This window comes from Meriones unguiculatus (genome assembly GCF_030254825.1).
Source record: "Meriones unguiculatus strain TT.TT164.6M chromosome Y unlocalized genomic scaffold, Bangor_MerUng_6.1 ChrY_unordered_Scaffold_35, whole genome shotgun sequence".
NCBI lineage: Eukaryota > Metazoa > Chordata > Mammalia > Rodentia > Muridae > Meriones > Meriones unguiculatus.
In genome coordinates, this window is record NW_026843712.1 from 1,086,160 (window position 1) to 1,097,610 (window position 11,451).

Below are 11,451 nucleotides of genomic sequence, written 5' to 3' on the forward strand. Positions count from 1 at the left end.
CTAAATTTTCCCAATGGGAAAATCCTAGATACATATTTATGAAAATTCTAATTATGGTAATAACATCTTAGTAACTATTCATTAGTATTTTTTGAAAAAAATCACTGAAATGTTGAGTAATGAACACTTATGATAGAAAAGTTAAAACTATAAACACAAGTTTCCCTGAAATACATAGAAAGAATAAGATTAATTATTATCAACGTAGTTGTTTTATTTATCAGAATATATTTTCAATTTCCAATTTAAAAAAATAAAGAAGGAAACTCATGATCCTTTTAAACCTCTAATATTTCTACTGGTTGAAAAGAAAAAGAGATAGGGATGGGAAAGATCATCTGTTGTAGCAATTGAAGGGTGTGCAGTAGCAGCAATTATTGGACTTGTACACCCAATTCAGGCAGTGTTACTTCCCACTCACCCCCAAGACACTCATCCACTAATTCCTGCATTATTTAAATTTTAGATACAAATAATTATCTGCTTGTTTCCTCAATACATAGCTTGTGATGTTGGGCTCACAGTCAATGTATCATTCAAGAGTTTATCTGCAGAAACAAAATGACTTAACCCAAATAACACTCAGTCCCAGAATTAGCCCATCAGTTCTATTTAGTAAGTATTACTGAATTTTCTGTAGCTCTGAGTAAGTCTTCCCTGCTTCCATTTTCTTAAAGTAATACACCATGCATGTCATTATAGTTGTAGTCTTCAAAGCCTACAACTCTAATGGGATCACTTTGCCAATAATTTTGTACTTAGGGATGATTTATTCTCAAGTTTGTAAGCTGAGTAATACCTTAGTCCCTATGAATTCTGCTTAGGAGTGGGATTTCATCTATCTTTGCTAAGCAGAAAGGTTTGAAAGGAACAGACCTAATGTTCAAATGTCTTCTCAGCAGCCACAACCTTTACAAGAACAGTCTTTCAGTAGAATACATATCTATCCATCTGACAAGTTAGTAAATGTACATCAGCAATTGTAAAGTACATAAGCATGCAAGTACCTTTGTCAAGTTGTGTGTTTTATGGAGAAATGACATGGGAGTCTGGGTTGAAGCAGTGATTACCAGGCAGAGTGGAGGTTAGTGAGATTATCTATGTACTTATTATAAGACAATTTAAGGCCTGTTTCTGGCTGACATCACAGTAGCCCACCCACAGCCAGTGGCAACAGAGTCTGGAAAAAGTTCAGAGGCCAGTTGGCCACTCAGAAGACCATCATGGTGTAGCATTGAAAGCTCCTGCGGCTTCTGTCTCAGGCATCCTTGTACAGGTCAGCACCCAATGGCAAGTCCCAGGATGGGTGTGAGGATATGGCTCCCTAGGAACTCCTCCTGGAAAACAGCTTTCTGTAAGGAGACTTTTAGACACTAGGAAAGAGCTCAGGTGCTCCTGCTGCGAAAAACCATATAAGGAAGCCTCTAGAAGTAGGTAGTCCTGTGGGGACCCCTTGCAGAGGCACTGCAGCAGCCTCATGTGGGAAGGAAGGGTTGAGGCTACTATGAGGGAGTTAAAAATCATGGAGGTAGTAGAGGTCAGGAATGGGGGTGAAGAAATAAAGGAAAAGCACAAAGCAGGAAGGTGCACAATATCAGCAGCCTGAGCTAAAACAGACATAGAGCAGGCCTCTGATTCCAAAGACCAGCATGGGATATAAAGGCTGCCATCCTCAGGTCACAGGTTTGCAAAGCACAGTTCTTAAATGGAGGAGCCAGCACTTCTTCAACTAGAGCTCAGCTTCATGAATGCCTGTGGTAGTGGAGCTGTTGCCCAGATTAAATCAAAGGTGGCCAAGATGCTCAGATCTCACTTTGAGCACAGAAAGACCATAATCCAGGGCATCCTGGGCTTCTGGGCTAAAGCTGTATCCTTAAATGTGGTCACTGGGCATTGGCAGCAGAGAGAAAAATTTGTTTGAAGGAGCTAACTGATTAAGATGAACTATGGGGATGTCTGGGGGAGAAAGAGCTCCAAAGTTTACACAATAAATTCCAATCTCATAGTGTTATGTTCAGAAACTGAGTGGCATCCTGGTATGGCAGACAGTATTTATCAGGAAGAAATACTTCAATCAGGGACACCAATCACTACTGGGAGTGCCCTGTCATGGGATATTTGCAGAAGCAGCATTCTGCAGAAAGTCTATGATTTGTCAGCCCTTTTGTAAGGGAAACAATATGGATCCCTTTAACAACTGTCCCTGCAAATGCTGCCTCATTTGAGATCTCAGCTCCCTAATAATTCAGGGAGGTTGTGCTTCTGGATGCATATTTACTAAAGAAATATTTGGGGAATTTTGAAGCAATATGATGCCATCAGTCTCCCAGGCACTGTCAATCCATGTCCTCCACTATCCCTTTCCTATTGACATAGAACCTGCCTGAATGGAAGAAGCATGCCAGACTATGCATGCACAGGCACACACTCCTTCCACAGGCCAGGAAAGAGAGACATAGCCCAGGTTCTTTATCATCCTTCCTACATATACTGAGGAATTGACAGCTACTTCATCAACCAACCAGCTTGTTTTCTTCAACTGTGCATATGAGTTTTTTTTTTAATTTTATTTTTCTCATTAGTTACATTTTGCTAATTCTGTATTCCAGCTGTATCCCTCATTCCCTCCCCAATCCCACCCTCCCTCCCTCATCTCCTCCCTGCCCCTTTCCAAGTCTACTGATAGGGCAGGACCTCCTCCCCTTTTATATGACTCCCTTTTGTCAGGTATTTTCAGGACTGGCTGCAAAGTCCTCCTCTGTGGCCTAACAGTACTGCTCCTCCCTTGGGAGGTAGGGAGGTCAAAGAGCCAGTCATTGAGTTCCTGTTAGAAATAGTCCTTGTTCCCCTTACTATGGGAAACCAATTGATACTGAGCTATCACGGGTCACATCCAAGCAGAGGTTCTAGGTTTTATCCCTTCATGGTCTTTGGTTGAGTGTCCATCTCAGAAAAGACCCTGTGCCCTTTTTAGGTTGCTTTTGGCAGGATGGCCATTTTCACAATGTTAATCCTACCAATCCATGTTTGGTCCTTGTGGAGCTCCTATCCTTTCCACATCAAACTCCTCTTCTTTCATATGATTCCCTGCACTCTGCCGAAGGTTTGGTTATGAGTCTTAGTATCTACTTTGGAACACTGCTAGGTAGAGTTTTTCAGATGCTTTCTGAAGTAGACTCCTGTCATATGTTCAATGCATATCCCATTTGTCTTTCTAAATGAGGATAGATCATCATACCCCGTGTCCACTTTCTTGATTATCTTCTTTAGGTATATAGATTTCATTATGTTTATCCTATCTTTTAGGTCTATATAAATGAGTGTATTCCATGTTTGTCTTTCTCCTTCTAGGATACTTCACTCAGAATGATCTTTTCTAGATGCCACCATTTGCTTGCAAATTTCATGATTTCCTCTTTTTTGATTGCTGAGTAGTATTCCATTGTGTAAAAATACCACAATTTCTGTACCCATTCCTCCGTTGATGGACATCTGTGTTGTTTCCAGGTTCTGGCTATTACAAATAAAGCTGCTACAAACATGGTTGTGCTTGAGCAAAATTTGGGTATATACCTAGCAGTGGTATAGCTGGGTCTTGAGGAAGCATTATTCCTGATTGTCTGAGAAAGAGTCAGATAGATTTCCAAAGTGGTTGTACCAGTTTACATTCCCACCAGCAGTGGAGGAGGGTTCCCCTTTCTCCACAACCTCTCCAGCATGTGTTGTCACTTGAGTTTTTCATCTTGGCCTTTCTGATGGGTGTGAGGAGAAATCTCATGGTCGTTTTGATTTGCATTTCCCTAATGGCTAATGAGGTTGAGCATTTCTTTAAGTGTTTCTCTGCCATTCTATATTCCTCTACAGAGAATTCTCTGTTTAGCTCTGTTCCCCATTTTTTAATTGGATTACTTGGTTTGTTGCTTTTCAGCTTCCTTAGTTCTTTATATATACTGGATATTAGCCCTCTGTCAGATAAAGGGTTGGTGAAGATTCTTTCCCAATCTTTAGGCAGTCGTTTTGTTTTGATGACAGTGTCCTATGCTTTACAGAAGCTTCTCAGTTTCATGAGGTCCCATTTATTGATTGTTGCTCTTAAAGCCTGTGCTGTTGGAGTTCTGTTCAGGAAGTTGTCTCCTGTGCCAATGAGTTCTAGGCTGTTCCCCACTTTTTCTTCTAACAGATTTAGTGTATCTGGTTTTATGTTGAGGTCTTTGATCCACTTAGACTTTAGTTTTGTGAAGGGTGATAAATGTGGATCTATTTTCATTTTTCTGCATGTAGACATCCAGTTGGACCAGCACCATTTGTTGAAGATGCTATCTTTTTTCCATTGAATGGTTTGGCTGCTTTGTCAAAAATCGCATATTCATAGGTACATGGGTTTATTTCTGGATCTTCTACTCGGTTCCATTCATCCTCCTTTCTGTTTTTATGCCAATACCATGCCATTTTTATTACTATTGCTCTGTAGTACAGCTTGAGATCGGGGATGGAGATATCTCCAGATGATCTGTTGTACAGGATTGTTTTGGAGATTCTGGGTTTTTTGTTTCTCCATATGAAGCTGAGAATCTTTTTTTCAAGGTCTGTAAAGAATTGAGTTGGTATTTTGATGGGAATTGCACTGAATCTGTAGATTGCTTTTGGCAGGATGGCCATTTTCACAATGTTAATCCTACCAATCCAGGAGCATGGGAGATCTTTCCATCTTCTGATATCTTCTTCGATTTCTTTCTTCAGAGACTTGAAGTTTTTCTCAAACAGGTCTTTCACTTGCTTGGTTAGAGTCACACCAAGGTACTTTATGTTATTAGTGGCTATTGTGAAGAGTGTTGTTTCCCTAATTTCTTTCTCAGCCTTTTTGTCTTTTGTGTACAGGAGGGCTTCTAATTTTTTGGAGTTGATTTTGTATCCTGCCACTTTGCTGAAGGTGTTTATCAGCGGAAGGAATTCTCTGGTTAAATTTTTGGGGTCACTCATGTATACTATCATATCATCTGCGAATAGTGACACTTTGACCTCTTCCTTTCCGATTTCTATCCCCTTGATCTCCTTTAGTTGTCTTATTGCTCTGGCTAGGACTTCAAGTACTATGTTGAAGAGATATGGGGACAATGGGCAGCCTTGTCTTGTCCCTGATTTCAGTGGGATTGATTTAAGTTTCTCTCCGTTCAGTTTGATGTTGGCTGTAGGCTTGCTGTATATTGCCTTCACTATGTTCAAGTATGTTCCTTGTATCCCTGACCTCTCTAATACTTTAAATATGAATGGGTGTTGGATTTTGTCAAATGCTCTTTCGGCATCCAAGGAGATGATCATGTGGTTTTTCTCCTTCAGTTTGTTTATGTGGTGGATTACATTGATGGATTTCCGTATGATGAACCACCCTTGCATGCCTGGGATGAAGCCTACTTGGTCATGGTGGATGATATCTTCGATGTGTTCTTGGATTCAGTTTGCAAGTATTTCATTGAGTATTTTTTGCATCAATATTCATAAGAGAGATAGGTCTGAAGATCTCTTTTTTTGTTGGGTCTTTGTGTGGTTTGGGTATCAGGGTGACTGTCACTTCATAGAATGAGTTTGGTTGTGTTCCTTCTGTTTCTATTTTGTGGAATAGTTTGAGGAGAATTGGAGTGAGCACTTCTTTGAAGGTCTGATAGAATTCTGCACTGAAACCATCGGGCCCAGGGCTTTTCTTGGAGGGGAGACTGTTAATGACTGTTTCAATTTTCTTGGGGAATATAGGTCTATTCAGTCTTTCTACCTGATCTTGACTTAATATTGGTAGATGGAATCTATCAAGAAAATTGTCCATTTCATTTAGATTTTCAAATTTTGTGGCATATAGGCTTTTGTAGTATGACCTATTGATTGTTTGGATTTCTTCAGTGTCTGTAGTTATGTCCCCCTTTTCATTTCTGATTTTGCTGATTTTGATAGATTCTTTAAGGGTTTGTCTATCTTGTTGATTTTCTCAAACAACCAGCTTTTTGTTTCATTGATTCTTTGAATAGTTTTATTTGTTTCTAATTGATTGATTTAAGCCCTGAATTTTATTATTTCCAGCCATCTGCTCCTCTTGGGTGTATCTGCTTCTTTTTTTTCTAGGTTTTTCAGTTGGGCCATTAAGTTACTTGTATGTGATGTTACAAATTTCTTCTTGAAGGCACTAAGTGCTATAAATTTTCCTCTGAGCACTGCTTTCAATTTGTCACATAAATTTGGTTATGTTGTCCCTTCATTTTCATTGAATTCTAATAAGTCTTTATTTTCTTTATTTCTTCCTTAATCCAGCCGTCATTGAGTAGTAAGTTGTTCAGTTTCCATGTGTGTGTTCAGCTTTTTGTTGTTTCCGTTGTTGATGTCAAGCTTTACTCCATGGTCGTCTGATAGAATACAAGGGATTATCTCAAACTTTTTATATCTGTTGAGGCTTGCTCTATGACCAACTATATGGTCTATTTTGGAGAAGGTTCCATGAGGTGCTGAAAAGAAGGTATACTCTTTCGAGTTTGGGTAGAAAGATCTGTAGATATCTATTAGGTCCATTTGATTTAGGGACTCTGTAAGTGTTTTTATTTCCCTTTTTGGTTTCTGTCTAGTTGATCTGTCCCTTGGTAAGAGTGGGGTGTTGAAGTCACCCACTAGTAGGGTATTGCAATCAATGTTTGGTTTAAGCTTTAATAATGCTTCATTTATGAATATGGGTGCTCTTGTATTTGGGGCATAGATGTTTAGAATTGTGATTTCTTCTTGGTGAATTTTTCCTTTGATTAAAATGTAGTGCCCCTTTATGTCTTTTTTGATTAGTTTTGGTTGAAAATCTATATTATTAGATATTAGGATAGCCACTCCTGCTTGTTTTTTGGGTCCATTTGCTTGAAAAACTGTTTTCCAGCCTTTTACTCTGAGGTAATGTTTATCTTTGTTGCTTAGGTGTGTTTCTTGGATGCAGCAGAATGTTGGTTCCTGTTTCCGCACCCATTCTGTTAGTCTGTGTCTTTTTATTGGAGAGTTGAGTCGATTGATATTGATAGAAAATAATGACCATTGAATGTTATTTCCTATTATTGTGGAGTTGGCGATGTTATTGTGAATCATTGCTTATTTGCTTTTGATTTTTGTTGGAAAATATCTTTAACCTATATTTTCTTGGGTGTATTTGTTTTCATTGGATTGGAATTTTCCTTCTAGTATCTTCTGTAGTGCTGGTTTGCTGTTCAAATATTAGTTAAATTTAGTTTTGTCATGGAATATTTTATTTTCTCCATCTATGTTGATTGAAAGCTTTCCTGGGTAAAGTAGTCTAGGTTGGCATCTGTGGTCCCTTAGGGCCTGCATGACCTCTGCCCAGGCCCTTCTGCTTTCATAGTTTCTGATGAGAAGTCTGGTGTGATTCTGATAGGTTTGCCTTTATATGTTACTTGGCCTTTTTCCCTTGCTGCTTTTAGTATCTTTTCTTTGTTGTGTAGATTAAGTGTTTTGACTATGATGTGGCATGAGAAGTTTATTCTCTGGTCTAGTCTATTTGGTGTTCTGTAGGCCTCTTGTATGTTTGTGGACATCTCTTTCTTTAGGTTGGAAAAATTTTCTTCTATGATTTTCTTGAAAATATTTTCTGGACCTTGTAGCCTGGACTCCTCTTCTTCTTCAATTCCTATTATTCTTATATTTTCCTTTTCATGGCATCCTTGATTTTTTGGATGATTTGTGTTTGGGATTTTTTAAAATTTATTTTTGCTTTGAGAGAAGTATCAATTTCTGTGAGTGTATCTTCAGCACCCGAGATTCTCTCTTCTATCTCTTGTATTCTATTAGTGATGCTTACCTTTGAGTTTCCTTCTCTTTTCTCTAAGTTCTTCAGTTCCAGGGTTTTCTCAGTTTGTGTTTTCTTTATTGATTCTAATTCTGTTTTCATGTCTTGCAACATTTCCTTCATCTGTTTGAGTGTGGATTCCTGTGTCTCCAAGATGGTCTCTATTTTTTTTTGTTTGTTTCCTCTCTTAGTGCCTCTGCTTTTGCCTCCAATTGTTTGGCTATGTTTGCATGTGTTTCTTTAAGAGCTTGTTCATTCACTTCATTTTTCTTTGTTTCTGTTTGGGAGGCCAAATCTTTTTTTTTTTATTTTATTTTTGTCAGTTACATTTTATTAACTCTGTATCCCAGCCGTGTCCCGATCCCTCATTCCCTCCCAGTCCCTCCCAGTCCCTCCCTCCCTCCCTCCCTCCCTCCCTCCCTCCCTCATCTCCACCGTGCCCCTTTCCAAGTCCACTGATGGGGGGGACCTCCTCCCCATTCATCTGATCCTGTTTTATCAGGTATCTTCAGGACGGGAGGCCAAATCTTTAAGGGATTTTTTTTTTGTATCCTCTTTAACTGTTTGAATTTCTATGACTTTTTCTCTGAGAGATTTGTTGGTTTCCTCTTTATGTGCCTCAAATAACTGGATAATCATAGCTTTAAAATCATTTTCTTGTGTTTCTGCTGGGTTGGAGTGTCCAATAATTTTGGAGGTTGCCGGTGAAGCCATGATATCTTGATTTGCGTTGGTTGTGTTCTTTCGCCGACCTCTGGCCAGTGTTCACCGTCTGTTCCTGGATTCTACAGGTCAGACTGTTTTTTCTCTGGTATCTGGAGAATTCTTCAGGAAAATGGGTGAGGTCTAGTGGTTTCAGTGTGTGTGTTGGTTATTCAGCTATACCTGTAGAACGAAAGTTCGCAGGCGCAGAAAGACAAATGTGGGCTAGTGTGTGTTTGAGTGTGTGCTTGTGGGTGTGTCCTAAGGGACAGGGTGTTGGTGAATGAAGAGGCCTTCAGTGTGTGAGAGGGGTGCCCTGCAGGCACTGAAATTGTTTTTGCAGGCACTAAGGGATGGCAAGTGCTGTGGAGAGTCAGAGTTTGGTCGCCATGGCGCTGGCTTCTGCTCTCAAAACTGGTAAACAAGTCCTAGAGCGCATGACCGTTTGGCAAATGCGCGCCAAGTCACGAGCCCAGCCCAGGGCGTCATATGGGGTGATGGGTGAGCAGCCAATCAGGGGATGATACGTCATCTCACACCATGGGTGAGCAGCCAATCAGGGAATGATATGTCATCTCACACCACTCTGGTGCGAGCAGTGCTTATATAAACAGCGCCATTCTGGGCTCGGGGTCTTCCTCCTTTCATCGCTTAACTGTAATAAAGCTTGCTGCAGAAGGATCCTGTTGTCCGCATGCGTTCTTGCTGGCGAGATGATTACGCGGGTCGTAACAAAGTGCTGTTGAAGAATGCACGCACATATTGATTTTACAAGTCTGCTGGTCTTTGGTGTCTGTTCAGCTGGTTTTCTACCACTGAGGGGTTGGATGCCCCATACAATCACTGGCTGGGCAGCCCTGTGTATTCCGTGCTGCCACTTGCAGACTTGGGGTCTGGGAAGTGTTGCACTGTGGATCTGAGTCTCTGTGGCTAGCACTGTATTGGACGTACACTCTGGCGGGTTGGAGTTTCGGTGGTGCGTGCACTCCTGCAGAGCTGGGTGGTGGTGGTAGTGGGGATGTGTTCCTTGGGTGAAGAGCTTGGCGAGAGGACCCTAGGTGGGGTGTGTTCTCCTCTGAGTGGTGGCATTCAGCAGGTCATTACTGCTCTCCCCTCCGGCTGTGGCGTCTGGAGCCCTGTCTCCCTGCCTCCGCCCGTCTTGGGTCCCAGACAAGACTTTATTAAAGCTTTGCGGCTTTGATATCCAGGAAGAATTGTATTGTGGATCTGAGTCTCTGTGTTTAGTGCTCAGTAGTTGGAGCTCTGTGATTAGGCCTGCGCTCCTCCTGTGAGGAGGTTTCTGGGGTTATTGCGCTCTGGGTCCGGAGTGCCCTGAGTGGGATGTGTGTCCAAGAAGGGGACAGGTGTTCAACGGGTGGTTACAGCAGACTGCAGCTGTAAGGGGCCTGGAGCACTGTCTCTCCTGCCTTGATCTCCCGGATGTGAGCTTTGCACTCAGCTGCCTGGTGCTGTGTGCGGGTTCCCCTGGCGGGAGGCCTGGACAAGGGAAGCGCCCTATTTCCTTCCCAGAGAAGTCCGCACCCGATCTAAATCTACAACACTCCATGCTTCTGTGGTGGCCCCTGTCCTTTAGAAAGCCCAAAAGTCCAAATTCTAGCTTCGTTGACTCTCCACTCACCAATTCCGGAGATTCATGTCTTCTGCCTCTCCAAAACGGTACACTCTGCTTGCCGCCATCTTGGAGTCATTGCATATGAGTTTTATGACTCCAACTGGACTGCTAGTATTGGTTTTCTCTTCCTCGCCCAAGGCCTCAAGAGATCCCACTCCAAAGGAGTGTAATTTCCACCTTCTACAGAGTCTCAGATTTTCATAGAACAGGAGACTGAGAACAGAAGTCATCTTAGGCTAGGAAAGAACATAGGACAATGAAAGAAAGACTCCAAGGACCACTCTCCCATCATGGCCCACTTGCATCTGGATCCTCTCTTCATAGAATAGCAAGGTCCTTTGACCAGAGGCAGATGGTGAACCATCCCAGAAGTTGTCATCAGCAACCAAGACACAGACTTACTGAACTACTTGTTGAGCTTGGAGGTCAGTTGAAATTGTGTCTGGGCATAGCATAAGGGGAGTTTCAGTAAAAACAAATGTGGAACACATCATTATAGTATGTGGGCTCTCATTGCACACATAGTGATTTCTCTTTTGTTTCTTCCATATCTTGACAGATGGAGGAGTACAACAATGAGCTGAGGATGTGCAGGATGATGTTTTTTCTTTACTTTTCCATACTTCCAAAACGACATTGTCACTAAGGACTTTCAACTCAGTATCACTGGTATGTGTGGTCATTTGGGCATGTCGCTTGAGCTAACTATACTGCTTTTTTGCAGGATACAAGTAGTCAGTTTCCAGTGTAATAGAGTGGATTGGACAGGCTGAACATCGTTCCAACAACTGCAAGCAAGACATCACCAGGCTCACTTTTATCAACGGGTTGTATGCACACAGGTTCCCTGCCTCTGACAAGATTGCTGAGATTGGCTTTCTCTGACCATCCATTATCCTGTAGGACCTAGTTGAACTGCTGTGACTCCTGGGAATGGCATTTCCATATTATGTCCTCCTTCCATTCACAGATTATTATGGATGACCTGTGGCCAAATCTTCTGTACTATTACCCTAAGGAAGACCACCCATGAATGGAGAATTAGGACCTTACTAGGTGAGCAAGCAGCTATACCTTGAAAGGGTATTTGTCTTGTTTTTTCCATGTAGAATGACACAATGCATGATATCAAAGGCTTTACTGAGCTAAGAAAAACATTCAAGTGTGAGGGAAAGTTGTGGGTGTGGGTAGGCTATACACACCTCTTGAGGTGATAATCCCAATCGCATTCTGAAATTCTGAGACAGATTAAGGAAAACTTCTTTGGGCTTAACATTCATTCCTACGAAGAATCCTG

At 41.5% G+C, this 11,451-nt stretch overlaps 1 pseudogene; it reads left to right on the forward strand.

Moving 5' to 3' along the window:
* The first annotated feature begins 1,477 nt into the window (after positions 1-1,477).
* Positions 1,478-11,187, forward strand: LOC132651894 (testis-specific Y-encoded protein 1-like; annotated as a pseudogene).
* The last annotated feature ends 264 nt before the right edge of the window (positions 11,188-11,451 follow it).